The 14,409-nt window shown below is 45.3% G+C and overlaps 1 long non-coding RNA gene and 1 other non-coding gene across 5 annotated transcripts in view; one reads left to right on the forward strand and one right to left on the reverse strand.

Moving 5' to 3' along the window:
• LOC139013875 (uncharacterized) overlaps positions 1-5,910 on the forward strand; it is a 33,344-nt gene extending 27,434 nt beyond the window's left edge. For 3 of the 4 annotated variants that reach the window (XR_011472148.1, XR_011472147.1, XR_011472146.1), the window contains 4 exons: positions 1,959-2,019; positions 2,241-2,348; positions 3,732-3,888; positions 4,819-5,910. This is a non-coding gene — a long non-coding RNA (uncharacterized lncRNA). The remainder of the gene's footprint in view (positions 1-1,958; positions 2,020-2,240; positions 2,349-3,731; positions 3,889-4,818) is intronic. The other variant, XR_011472149.1, reaches the window with a different exon arrangement.
• Positions 5,911-12,104: 6,194 nt separating this feature from the next.
• Positions 12,105-12,236, reverse strand: LOC139014741 (small nucleolar RNA SNORA72). Its single transcript, XR_011472298.1, has one exon. It is a non-coding gene; the product is annotated as a small nucleolar RNA SNORA72 (small nucleolar RNA).
• Between the last annotated feature and the right edge of the window lie 2,173 nt (positions 12,237-14,409).

The following is a 14,409-nucleotide window of genomic DNA, read 5'->3' on the forward strand; positions in this document are numbered from 1 at the left end:
GAGGCTCAGGCCCTTGTTCTGCCCTGGAGGCCTGGCCAGCCAGTCCCAGCCCTGCCTCCCTCCGGCAGCGGCACCCGCAGCCCACCCCACACCCCCCTGGCTGCAGCCTCGCTCCGCGCTGGAGTCCAAGTTTACAAAGGGAAAGATGAAACAGTCCTGGAACGTGAAATGCATTATTCAGCTCCAGCCTGGACGCCCACACTTCCCTCGAGGGGAGCTCAAGTTCCTCATGTATCAGAGATGAAAGTCCAGGCGGCAGTGGGTGGGGGCTTGGAGCCATTTGCGGTCTCTCTTTCCCCTCACCCTCCCTTTCTCCCTGGCTCTTTGTCTTTCTGTAACCCCCCTCCTTCCCCGAGCCTTCTCTCTCTCTCTCTGTCCGTCTGGCCAACTGTCTCATTTCTGGCTCCTCTTTACCCATCACCTTCTCTCAAACTCTCTTCCTCTGATTCTTCCTTTCCCACTTCCTGTCTCTTCTCTCTCCTCCTTCCTTTTGTCTCTGTCTCTCCTTCTTCCCTCCCTCCCTCCCTCCCTCCCTGCCTTTTCCCCTCTCTTTTCATCCTCCTGGTCTCAATCCAAGCACCACCTCCCCAGAAAGCCCTCCCTGACTGTCCAGGCCCAGCTTATGTCCCTGTGTCACTCCTAGAACCTGATCCTTCCCTTTAAAGTCCTATTTGTATAAATGATTACAAATCAGGGTGATTGTTTAGTGTCTTTCTCCCACCAGAGTGTAAGTTCCGTGCCTGCTTTTGTCTTGCTCACCGCTGTCTCCTCAGTACCTGGTATGCAGTAGGTACTTATCAGATGTGTCTGGTGGAATTGCCTTTCTTTCTGTCCCTTCTCCTGTCTCTGCTGTCTTGGCTGCCCTGTGGCCCCAGCCAGAGGCTCCTCCTCTTGCCTCTCATTCTGCTCCTTAATTCCCTTCCCCATAGCTCCTGGTGGCCCAGGTGGGTCTTGGCTCTCAGCCTGCTGACCAGGGACCCTTGCAACTCCCAGATGGGACCAGGGCCTGTTTGAGGCCCCAAAGTCCTCATCCTGACCCAGCAAGCAGGAGTTCATTGTCCTTTTGATGAGGGAATGAGTGACACAAAGAGGGATTTGACATTCCAGTCCCTGCTGTTACACTCAACACCACGTGACCATGACCCTCGGACAGTCCCTGCCGAGGCCTGAGTTTCTCTTTCCCTGTCTGTAAAGTTGACGGGGTGGGGGTTGGGGTGGGGGTGGGGGGACATGCTCTGTAAACCGTACTGTGCCTGCTGGCAGCTGTGACTGTCAGGCTTAGTGCAACATTCCCCTCTGCTGTCAGGGCCCTGAGGGAATGAAAAGTGAGTCTGTAGCTCCAGGGAGCCCAGCTGGGTGACCTGGGGTGCTGGGGCTCTTCAGTGAGGGGGGTTAGGGGAGAAGAAAGTTGAAGTTCAATATGAACCCCTTATTGTCATTGTTATCGTGTTAACTGTTAACTATCCTATACCCACCAATGTAAAAGAAGTATGCATCTATCCCCTTTATTTTATTTTTTGAATCCCTTTTATTTTTTATGCAATCCCAGAGGTTTCCCCGCTTTGCTTTCTCCTGCCTCCCTAATCTACCACCAGTGGATTTCATATAACGCCCTTACATCTTCCCCTTTGATTCTGATGCATAAAGTTAGTGGTAAAACTACCATTTCCCCAAAGCATTTTCTCAATCCGTTGAGATTTTTGCTTTCCAGCAATTGTCATCAGTTTGACTCAAATAAACTCATAAAAAGTTCTTATAGGTTTGACACTGGGCACCCTTCCACACTCCGTATTACCTTCAATCAATCTGCCCACCCAAACTGTGAGGAGGGCCTTCTCCCCATTTGTCTGATGAAGAAACTGAGGGTCAGGCCACCAGCCCAAGGTCATGTGTGCTAGAAAGGAGGAGCTGGATCAAAACCCAGATCTAATTCTCTGACCTCTCTTTCCAAACCTCAGTTTCCCTGCCTGCACGCTGAGGAGCTGAACTGGGTGACCTTGGAGATCATCAGAAATGTGGGTCAGTGGAGGAGAGCTGGGGCCAGGGAAGGAGGGGGGAGGGGTGCCCCGTCTAACATCCCTTCTGGGCCAGGCCAGCTCAGCCTCCGCAGAACTTTCCAGGCTTCAGAGTCCAGAGGTGATTCTTATTACTGGCTCCAAATGATTTTGCATCTATTTATTTGCTGCATTTTGATTTTGCATTCAATTTCCGGTCCATTCACGGTGTCTGCTTGTTTGGAGGATGCGAAATTGAGGCAGCCAGGAGCGCAGTTTGGACACGCCTGACAGCCTCCGCTCCTGGCTCCCCGCAGGGAGGAATGCTTGATGAGCCCACAGTGGAAGGGTCAGGTGAGCAGGGTGGGGGGTGGGGGAGGGGGCTGTCTGGGCCACCACCTTCCCCAGCCAGAATCTGTCCCATGGACCTCCCACCGGGAAGCTGGGTTCCTCCCCCCCTTCTACCCCAACACACATCTGAGATGGGAACCTCGCCAGTGCATGGGGATTACAGGAAAACCCGGCTCTGGTTTACAAAGGATTTGAAATCCTACTGGAAATGTCAGGAGCATTTGAAAAGAGAGACCAGGGTTTGAACCCAGCTTGACCCTCCAACATCTCTTCCTCGGTCACTATCCGTGGAATCTTCCTAACGCTCAATCTGACCTTGCCACTCTCCTGCCCGTTGCCCTGGAGGCTGTCCATATCAGCCTCCTCTCTCAGCACTTCCTGCCACTCACCCCAAGCTCCAGCCTCTCCCAGCAGCTCAGATCTCCCCGTGTCCACAACTGTGTACTGATTGTCCCCTCTGCCCAGACCATTTGCCCCCACCTTGTCCTCTAGGCAACTTCCTAGCACTTTTCACAAATTGTGAAAATGTCAGCTTTCTGTGCGAAATCTTAAACTTAGCACTTATATGCCTTACTTGACACTCACAGCCCCGCCCAGATATTCCTATTACCAGCTCTCCAGAAGTCAGAGGAGACTCAGAGAAGCCAAGCAAGTTGCCCAGGGTCACACAGCAAATGCCAGTATAGCAGTCCAACTCCAGAGCCCATGCTCCTAACCTCAGAGCCTTAGAACCCGGCTCTGAGACCACCCCCTCAGAGCTGCACACACACAATGCCTCCCCCTCCCCATTTCCAGCAGAGACACACCCCACCCCCATCCGCATCTCAGGCATCCCTGTGTGCAGGAAGTGTTTGATTATTGCATTTCCACATTGGGGTGGTGCTTTCGTGTTTTGCGTGTCTGGCTCAAGGGCGGTGGCTATGGTTCCCCAGTGCCTAGCATGGGGCTTGGCATGAAGGGTAAACAGAAAGTAGGGTTTCTATCTATTTATTCTCACCAGGTACCCTGCAGAGATGATGGAGAGAGCAAATGAAGTAAGATCTGTAAACAGACCTTGTGTGGCTTCTGGGGGGAGAGAGGGGGGGCAGGGCGGGAATTATTATACAGAGAGGTGACATGAATTGCCGGAGGTCACACAGCAATGATCAGTAATGTCTACACTGCCTTCCCTCCACAAAGACAAGGCAGAGACATAGTCTCCTGAGTGTCTGTGAAAGTGCACCCTGTTAGGTGGCTCAGAATCACTCCATCTTTCTGACCCTAGCCTTGGGGAGTTCTGGGGAGAAGGAGGGTGCCAACAGGGGGGAGGGGGCTCTGATGGAGGCCATATATCACAGTGGCAGCTGAGGCAGAGAGACAGGAGTGATTTTTCTTCATGGTTTTCAGACAAATGAGGTGGGCAGAAAATGGATGGCAACCTTCGGCATGAGCGGCCTGGGCCAGGGGAGCAGGCCATGACTGCCTGGGCAGTGGGGAGCACATTCCCAGCCGGCCTCAGCAGAGGGTGGAGGCAGCCAGACTGGGGAAGGAGCCATGCCTGGAGGTGAGCCAGGGTGTGTGTGAGGTGGCCTGGGTCTGTGCTGCTTGACTGTGTGACCAGGGCAAATCAGGCCTCCTCGGGGCCTCAGTTTCCCCTCTTGCATAGTGAGTGGGCCAGGGTAGGAGCTACAGCTTCGACTGACTGAGGCCTCTGAGCCCTGCCTCATCAAGGCCTGGCAGAATCTTGGGGTAAGAAGGACAGGGTTTACCCCCCAAACCTCTTTATTCTTCAGCTGTCCCGAAGGGGCCTGGAGAGTCAGGAAAATAAACACAATCCTGGCAAAGTTCTCAGCAGTCCCAAGGCTAGATCCTTCCCACCTCCAAACAGCCCTTTGAACATGAGGTTTGGTAACCTGGATATGCCATTTCCATTTGGTGTCCACAGTGGGAGGAATCCAGGCCGATTGGGCTCTCCCCTTTCATGGGGTTGGAGGACCTTTTGGGACTGACACAGATCATGGGGGAGGACAATAGACCCGCAGTTGTTGTCTGCCCATCAAGACACGCTACCCCTCTATTGCTGGCTGCCATGGTTCGCTGCTGGCCGCGAGGCTGCTCTGGGTCTGGCGAATTTTTCCGATGCTCCTTCACCACGCCAGGCACGGGAGCTTCTGCAAGGCCATCTCAGGCTGCGCACCCAGCCATTTTTTTTCTCAGGGGCTCAGAAGAATGGGGCAGAGGTCACTGCTGCTCTCAGGTCCTCCAGACCTGGCTGCAGGTTCTGTCATCACCCTCGGCCCTGGAGACAGGGTGGGACTCCTTTTTTAATGGCCTGTGGCTTTAAGAGTTGGGTTCCCTCTGACTCTTCTTTTGAAGCCCAGCTGAGAGGCCTGTTGGGGTCTCAGGGGTAACTGAGAGCGTGGTTATACCCTGGACCCTCAGCCTCTCTCCCACATCTATTGTCAGTGTCTCAAGTCTTTCCTCTTCCCCTCAGGGCTGTGGCTTTGCAAACTCAAGACCAGGAGGACACGAACTGGACTACGGGAGTGGAATCAAGGGCAAGGACATAATAAAATGGATTCATATTTCAAAAGGATCATACAACTACATTGAGATATTAGAATGATACAATGCTGGGCACTTGTAATCTCAAAATCACAAAAAATCTTTATTTCTTAATTGCCATCTATAGGAAGATGACTAAAGTGTGGCAAATCAGTCAATTAACTATTCCAGTTAAAAGTAATGAACTTCAGCCACATGTAGTGGCATGGATAGATCTCAAAACTATATTGGTGAGTGGGGGATGGGGAACAAATTGCAGAAAGCTACATATGATTTGATAGCATTAATGTAAATATAAAAAAACTCACCAACAGTGTGAATACATTCATAAGCAGTTAAAGTATAAAAACACAGATGGCTGGGAAGGCAACACATCCTATTCCCTGAGAATGTTTCCTTTGGTCTGGGGAGAAAGAGAAAGGAGTTGAATTGGGGAGTGGTATATGCAGGGGTCTTCAGTTGTAGCTGCAACATTTTATTTCTTTGAAAAGACAGTAACTAATTAAATATATATATACACATACATGTTTGTGTATGTACGTTGTTTATAGAGTTTTTGGGAGAGTGGCCTGCTCCATGTGTCCTTCTTTCACTTGCTGAGATGCTATTGCTAAGATTCATCTTTGTTGTTTGTGGCTATTGTTCATTCATTCTGGCTGCTGGATAGCATTCTGTTATGTGAGATAGCAGAGGAAGTAGATCCCCAAGACCTCTCAGACACTGCTGAGGGAGTGCAAATTGATGCAACTCCTTTGGAAAACAGTTTGGCAGAATCTCATGAAGCTGAATATTCAGCAATTCCACTCCCAGGTATATACCCAAGAGAAACTCTTGCACATACACAACAGGAGACCTGACAAGAATGCTCATATTCATTCTGCCCACAATAGTGAAAACCTGGAAACAACCCAAATGCTCAACAGCCTCAGAGTGGATGAATGTATTTGTTTGCTGACAAAATAAATAAGGTAAAAAGGCAAAATTTTGATATGTCAAATTGCGGTAGCGAGTACATTGGTCTTCATTCCACTATTCTTCAAATGTTTGAAATAATTTGTAATAAAAAGAAACTGTATTTTTAACAAATTCTGAATTGTAGTATGTTGGACTTAGGAGATCTGCACTCTTTGGTATCAGAAGGGGTTCGAGATGACCTAGTGTGTTTGTTACACCTGGGATCTCGCCCAGCTAGCTTCCAGCCTCTGTCTGTGTGCTCCCAACACTGAGTGGAGATGAACTTCAGGGGTGGATCAGGTCAAGAAACAAGCATAACCCTCATCTGTAGAAATTGCTCACAGGGAAGGAAAGTGACCTAGGGTCACGCAGGAAGAGCTGATAGCAAGTCAGGGGGACAAGGAGAGAACCTAAGTGGGCATCAGGCCTGGAAGATCACACCTCCCTTACACTCTCCCCTCCAGAATCTTGTCCTTCTCACCAAGTCCCCTCACAGTTCACAATGCAGTCCTCCAATCCCTCTGAGACATCTGTACTACATCTTTCTTTAGCACACATGCCTGAGCACATGGACCATGTTCCTACATATGCATATGCTTGGGCCTGTGTACCCATGAGGTCCTAGGGGGTAATTGTCTGTGGGCTTGTGTGACTACCCCTGAGCCTAGTCCAAGTCACAGCAGCACTATTGCCGGATGACTCTCAGCCTCTTCTTGGCTTCTCTGCTTTCCACCTCATTCTCTCCATGCTCCACATTGCAACCAGGAGTGAGGGCGATCTTTCTGAAGCACAGAGCTGACCTTGTCACTCCTGCACACAGAAGAGCAAATATGTGTCACAGACAGATTAATATATTCATGCATGTGGATTCCAGCATCAGTGTGTGAGTACTTGTACGTGTGTGTACATACCCTTTTTGCTTTTATATATATTTTACTTTCTGATTGGATAATAGCTGGACATGGGGGGAAAAAACCTTCATGCAATGCAGAAAGATGCATAGGAAAAGTCTGACCCCTGGAATGTTGGAGGAAGGACCTTTAAAAATCGACTCCATAAAAAGCAGTGAGACCACTGGAAGAACCCTCAAATACACTTCTTTTGAATGTTGAAAATGAAAGACTTACAACAATTCGAGGTGTAGTTATTCAAGAAAAATGGCTGAATCTTGGCAAAAAAAGCAGTGAGTGTTATGATGTTTTTCACTTGCCTTAGTTTCATCCCCTCTTTCCAGTTTCATGGTGATCTTGAAAAATCAAGTCTTGCAACCACAGTAACTGTGTAAACAGTAGCCGAGCAGCAACTAGAGAGGACGGAGCAGGTTTGGAGCTCCTCAAAGGCCCCTCCCCAGACACTGGTCAGCATTTTTAAACATTGTTTTTAGAGAAAGGAAGGAGAAAGTCAATGTGAGAGAGTAACGTTGATGTGAGAGAGAAACAGCAATTGGTTTCACACAGGCCTGGACCGGAAATAGAATGCACCACCTGGGTATGTGCCCTGATGGGAAATGGAACCTGCCACCTTCGGTGTACAGGACAATACTCCAACCCACTGAGCCACATTGGCCAGGGTGAGACTTCTCAGTATTTGACTTGTCTGGACACTTGCTCAAAAGCTTCATTTCCAGGACTTTTCTTTGTTTGGCCTGAATTAGAGATCTCTCCATGCAAAAGAACTATCTCCAAGGGCATCTACACTAATAAAAGAGAAACATGGTAATTAGCGTACGACCGCTACCCTTTTCATTGGCTAATCAGTGAGTATATGCAAATTAACTGTCAGCCAAGATGGCGGCCGGCAGCCAGGCAGCTGGAAGCCAACATGAGGCTTGCTTGCTGCAGTGAAGGAGGACTCCAACGTTCCCCGCCTCACTTGCCGGCCTCTCAGCTGCAACTCTAAGCAACTATGTACTATGTTGCAAATAAGAAGCTAAACAAAACCCCAGAAACCGGCTTCAGTCAGCCCCGGACCGCAACATTGTATCGATGTTTTCAGCAGCGAGGCCTCAGAGCTAAAGCTGGCCCAGAATAAAAAAAAAAAAAAAGAAAACAAGGAGCGGTTGGGAGCTTTTAGTCATCTGCCAGCCGGAAAACAGCCCTCAGCCCCTCACCCAGACTGGCCAGGCACCCCAGTGGGGATCCCCACCCTGATCCAGGACACCCTTCAGGGCAAACCAGCCAGCCCCTACCCGTGCACCAGGCCTCTATCCTATATAGTAAAAGGGTAATATGCCTCCCGGCACCGGGATCAGCGTGACAGGGGGCAGCATCCAAACCCCCTGATCGCCCTGCGGCTCTGTGTGTGACAGGGGGCGGGGCCACAACCTCCCTATCCGCCCTGCTCTGTTCGTGACAGGGGAAGGCGCCCCAACCCCCTGATCAGCCCTGCTCTATGCCTGATAGGGGGGAGCTCCCCAATCCCCTGATTGCCTTGCGGCTCTGTGTTTGACAGGGTGCAGCGCACCAACCCCCTGATCGGCCCTGCTCTGTGTGTGACAGGGTGCGGCACCCCAACCGCCCCCCCCCCCCCACGGGCCCTGCTCTGTGTGTGACAGGGTAGAGCCATAACCTTTCCATCGGCCCTGCCCCGAGTGTGACAGTGGCGGCGCCCCAACCCCCTGATCAGCCCTGCTCTGTGGGTGATAGAGGGTGGCGCCCCAACCCCTCTCCACAGGCCTTGCTCTGTGTGTGACAGGGTAGAGCCATAACCTCCCCATTGGCCCTGCCCTGAGTGTGACAGGGTGCAGCGCCCCAGCCCCCTGATCTGCCCTGCTCTGTATGTGACAGGGGGTGGTGCCCCAACTCCCCTATCGGCCCTACTCTGTGAGTGACAGGGGGGAGCTCCTCAACCCCCTGATCGGCCCTGCTCTGTGCGTGACAGGGGGGAGCTCCCCAACCCCCGATTGATCCTGCTCTGTGTGTGACAGGGTACGGAGCCCCAACCCCCCTGATGGGCCCTGCTCTGTGAGTGACAGGGGGCAGCGCCCCAAGCCCCTGATCGGCCCTGCTCTGTGCATGACAGGGGGTGGCGCCGCAACCTCCCCATCGACCCTGCCTTGAGTGTGACAGGGGGCGGTGCCCCAACCCCCCAATCGGCCCTACCCTGAGCGTGACTGAGGGTGGCATCGCAACCTCCTGATCCGCCCTGCTCTGTGCATGATGGGGCGGCACCCCAACTCCCCAATCGGCCCTGCTCTGAGCCTGACCAGGGGCTGCACCTAGGAATTGGGCATGCCCTCTGTCACCCGGGAGCAGGCCTAAGCCAGCAGGTCGTTATCTCCCAAGGGGTCCCAGACTGCGAGAGGGCACAGGCCGAACTGGGGGACTCCCCCCGCCCCCCCGAGTGCACAAATTTTTGTGCACCGGGCCTCTAGTTTGTCAATAAACATCAGATGTAATTGTTGAACATCACAGCTGCCTGAGGCAGCCATACCAGTTGGAGCTAAGAAAAGACTAACCAAAAATCTTAAACAGTGTCACTCCAATAAATTCCATTAAAATAAGAGTTACAGTATTCACATTCTATAGGATGATTACAAAGTATTTCAAATACTCTTTCAACTAAAGCTAGATTATCACTTAAAAAATGCCACCCTTTGTTTTAAAATAAAATTATAAACTCCAAACAAATATATTGAGGGAATGGGTAAGGGACTTTGAAAAGTTCTAACATATTGCTGGGAATTTAGAAGGCCATGTTCATGTGCATGCCTACGGAAGATATGAGAAGATCATAGCCTTTCACCTCTGGTTGCACGGAGGCTCTGTGTAAGCAGAATGAAGGCGAAGGCAGAATTTAAATTCCCCACAACACATACACAGAGCCCCTTGGCAAAGGCTGTGAGAATTATTAATTCGGGGCACTTAAGAAAACCTTTTTCCATGCATTAGCTGACCACGAAGCTCACTGAGCAGAGACTTCAATGGCCACACATGACAAAGAATACAGACTTTGCAGAATTAGTCCAGGAAAGTCAATAAGCAAACAAACAACAACAAACCCTGGAAGGGAGGGGAGGGGACTGGTTTTCAGTGTTCTCTATCCAGCAAAATTATCCTTCAAAAAGGAAGGAGGAATTAAGACATTCCAGATATTTTTTAAAATATTAGAGAATATGTCACTAGCAGACTTGCTTTACAAGAAATACTAAAAAGAGTCCTTTAGGCTGAACGGAAAGGGCACTGAGCAGTCATAACTGAAGTCTGCATGAAGAAACAGAGTGTAGAAATAAAGAGGAAAGATGAGTATGTAGGTAAATATACAGCAGCATGAATGTAATTTTGTTTGTAACTTTTTCTTTTCTTACCTGATTTAAAGGACAACTGCATAAAACTAATTATAAAACGATGTTAATGGGCTTTAATGTGTAAAGATGTAATTGCATGACAACAATAGTGCAAAGAAGGAGGGAGGGAATAGAGCTCTATTAGAGCAGTTTTTGTATACTATGGAAAATAAATTGGTATTGGTCCACACTGAATTGTTTCAAGTTAAGATGTTAATTGTAATCATCAGGAACTGACTAAGAAAATAACTCAAAAATATAAAGCAAGAATTAAAATGGTATGCTAGAAATTTTCCATTTAACACAAAACAAAGCAGTATTGGAGGAATAGAGGAACAAAAAGACATAAGAAAATAAAGCAAAATGGCAGACATAAATCTTAGTTCATCAGTAAAAAGATGGAAAAGTATATAACATGCAAACAGGAACCAAAAGAGTGCTGGAGAAACTATCCTAATACTAGACAAAATAAACTTTAGACAAAAGCTGTTACTAGAAACAAAGAAGGACATTTTATAATGATAAAAGGGTCAATTTATCAGTAATACATAGCAATTATAAACACACATGCACCTAAATGAATATATAAAGCAAATACTAACAGAATTGAAAGCAGAAATAAATAGATGGACACTTCAGTACTATACTTTCAATAATGGATAGAACAACTATGTGAAATATTAACAAGGAAATAAAAGACTTGAATAATACTATAAACTCAACCTAACAAATCTATAAAATACTCTCATCAACAACATTCTCTCAAGTGCACATAGAACATTCCCCAGGATAGATAATGTGTTGGGTCTCAAAAGAGGTCTCAATAAATTTAAAAGAATTTACATCATACAAAGTATGTTTTCTGACCATATGGAATTAAATTAGAAATTAATGAAATGATTTAGGGAAATTCTGAATATGTGGAAATTCAATAAATCACAAGGAAAAATTAGGAAATATTTAAAGATGAATGAAAAGGAAAACAACATAAAACTTACGGGATGCTGCTAGAGCAGTGCTTAGAGGGAAATCAATAGCTGTAAACATCTATATTGAAAAAGACAGCTTTCAAATCAATAACCTACATTTCCACCATAAGAAACTAGAAAAAGAAGAACAAACTAAACCCAAAGCAAGCAGAGGAAGTAAATAATAAAAACTAGAGAGGAAATAAAGGAAATATCACTTTATACCCATTAGGATCAATATAATAATTTTAAAAGGGCAGTACAGGTGTTGGCAAGGATTTGGAGAAATTGGAACCTTCATACACTATTGATGGGATGTAAAATGGAGCAGTGAACTGAAAACAAAGTGAGAGTTTTTCAAAAGGTTAAACATAGAGTTACCATATGGCCCAGCAATCCCACTGTTAGGTAGATATCCAAAACAAAGGAAAACATATGTCCACACGAAAACTTGTTCATGTGTATTCATAGCAACATTATTCACAATAGCAAAAGATGGAAACAACAAAAATATCCATCAACTGATGAATGGGTAAAAAATATGGTATATCCATACAATGGAATATTATTAAGACCTGAAAAGGAATGAAGTATGTACTTACATGTTACAACATGAATGAACCTTAAAAACATTCTGCTAAGTGAAAGAAGCTACCCACAGGCCATGTATTATATTTTTCCATTTATCTGAAATCTCCAGAAAAGGAAATTCCATGGAGACAGAAAGTAGGTGAGTGGTTGCCTGGGGCTGGGTGCAGGAAGGAATGGGGAGTGACTGCTAATTTGGGGGGCAATGAAAATGTTCTGGAATTAAGTAGTAGTGATGACTGCATAACTTTGTGAATACACTGAAAACACTGAATGTATAATTTATTTATTTTAAAACAATAATAATTTTACAATTCATTTAATGACAACTGGGAATCATGGAATTAGCAGAGGTTATCTTCCAGTTATTGTACTAGCTGTGCTGTCATTTCTGGAGGTTAACCATATAAATCAGACTTGGTTTATTACCAGCATTTATAAAACCAGACCTAGGGAAAGAATTGGGTCTGGGGACACATGCATGGTCTTAATATAGTAAATATTTAGACTGTCCTGATTATTACAAAATCAGAACAGTGAGTATATTCACAGTGAATATATAATTTTAAAGGATAAATTTTATGGCAAGTAAATTATATCTCAACAAAGCTGTTATAAAATGAAAGTATCCCTCCAATGCCGTTTCCCTTGTTTCTTGTGTATCCTTTAGGGAATACTCTATGCACATTGGAGAAGACATATATGCATATCATATTTCACTAAATCAAAGACCCTAGTTATGATAACATGTACCATCTTTTATGTACCAGAAAGAAATTTTTTAAATCACTGCTTCTTTTAATTGTAAAACATATCCCAACTTCAGGGGTGTTAACATGTTTAAAATGTTAAAATGGGATCAATGCATATGGTATATGTTTTGCACGGGTTTTTCTTTAATTATCTCTTGGTCTTTTTATTTTTCCAGTTTTATTGAGATATAGTTGATATACATCACTGTATAAGCTTAAGACATCACAACATAATGGTTTGACTCACATATACTGTGAAATGATTACCACAATTAGTTTAGTTATCATCCATTATGTCATATGGATGCAATAAAAAGAGAAAGCAAAAAACAAAATAAATTTTTTTCATTGTGATGAGAACTCTTAAGATTTACTCTCTTAATAACTTTCGTAATATTATATAGCAGTGTTAACTATAGTCATCATGCTGTACATTATTATATCCCTAGTACTTGTTTATGTTGTAATGGAAGTTTAGACCTTTTGATTACCTTCCGCCAATTCTTTCTCCCCTCACCTCCCTTTTCTACCCCTGCTTCTGGGAACCACAAATCTGATCTCTTCTATGAGATTTTGTCAGATTCCACAGATAAGTGAGATCATACAGTATGTCTTCCTATCTGATTTATTTCACTTAGCATAATGCCCTCAAGTTGCTTCCATGTGGTCACAAATGTCAGGATTTCTCATTTTTTTATGATTGAATAATAATTCATTATATATATATATATATATATATATATATATATATATATATCTCACAACTTCTTTATCCATTCATTATTGGTAGACACTTAGATTGTTTTCGAGTCTTGGTTATTATAAATAATGCTGCAATGAACGGGGGTTACAGATATCTTTTCAAGTCAGTCTTTTTGTTTCCTTTGGGTTTATTCCCAGAAGTGGAATTGCTGAATCATATGGTAACTCTATCTTTCATTTTTTTTTTCAACTTTTAGAAACTATTTATTTTCTGTCGGCCTTCTTTCCATTCTGTTAAGAGTTTTGTTTTTTTAATTGAATCTTTATTGTTCAGATTATTACAGTTGTTCCTCTTTTTCCCCCCAATAGCTCCCCTCCACCCGGTTCCCATCCCACCCTCTGCCCTTACCCTCCCTCCCCCCACTGTCCTCATCTATAGGTGTACAATTTTTGTCCAGTCTCTTCCCACACCCCCCACACCCCTTTCCCCCCCAAGAATAGTCAGTCCACTCCCTTTCTATGCCCCTGATTCTATTATATTCACCAGTTTATTTTGTTCATCAGATTATTTATTCACTTGATTTTTAGATTCATTTGTTGATAGATGTGTATTTGTTGTTCATAATTTGTATCTTTACCTTTTCCTTCTTCTTCCTCTTCTTAAAGGATACCTTTCAGCATTTCATATAATACTGGTTTGGTGGTGATGAACTCCTTTAGCTTTTTCTTATCTGTGAAGCTCTTTATCTGGCCTTCACTTCTGAATGATAGCTTTGCTGGGTAAAGTAATCTTGGTTGTAGGTTCTTGGCCTTCATCACTTTGAATATTTCTTGCCACTCCCTTCTGGCCTGCAAAGTTTTTGTTGAGAAATCAGCTGACAGTCGTATGGGTACTCCCTTGTAGGTAACTGACTGTCTTTCTCTTGCTGCTTTTAAGATTCTCTCTTTGTCTTTTGCTCTTGGCATTTTAATTATGATGTGTCTTGGTGTGGTCCTCTTTGGATTCCTTTTGTTTGGGGTTCTCTGAGCTTCCTGGACTTGTAAGTCTATTTCTTTCACCAGGTAGGGGAAGTTTTCTGTCATTATTTCTTCAAATATGTTTTCAATATCTTGCTCTCTCTCTTCTTCTGGCACCCCCATAATTTGGATGTTGGTACGCTTGAAGTTGTCCCAGAGGCTCCTTACACTATCTTCATATTTTTGGATTCGTTTTTCTTTTTGTTTTTCCGGTTGGGTGTTTTTTGCTTCTTCATATTTCAAATCTTTGACTT

This window comes from Myotis yumanensis, unplaced genomic scaffold, assembly GCF_028538775.1.
Source record: "Myotis yumanensis isolate MYYU_CA2020_CCGP unplaced genomic scaffold, mMyoYum1.0.hap1 SCAF_7, whole genome shotgun sequence".
Taxonomy (NCBI): domain Eukaryota; kingdom Metazoa; phylum Chordata; class Mammalia; order Chiroptera; family Vespertilionidae; genus Myotis; species Myotis yumanensis.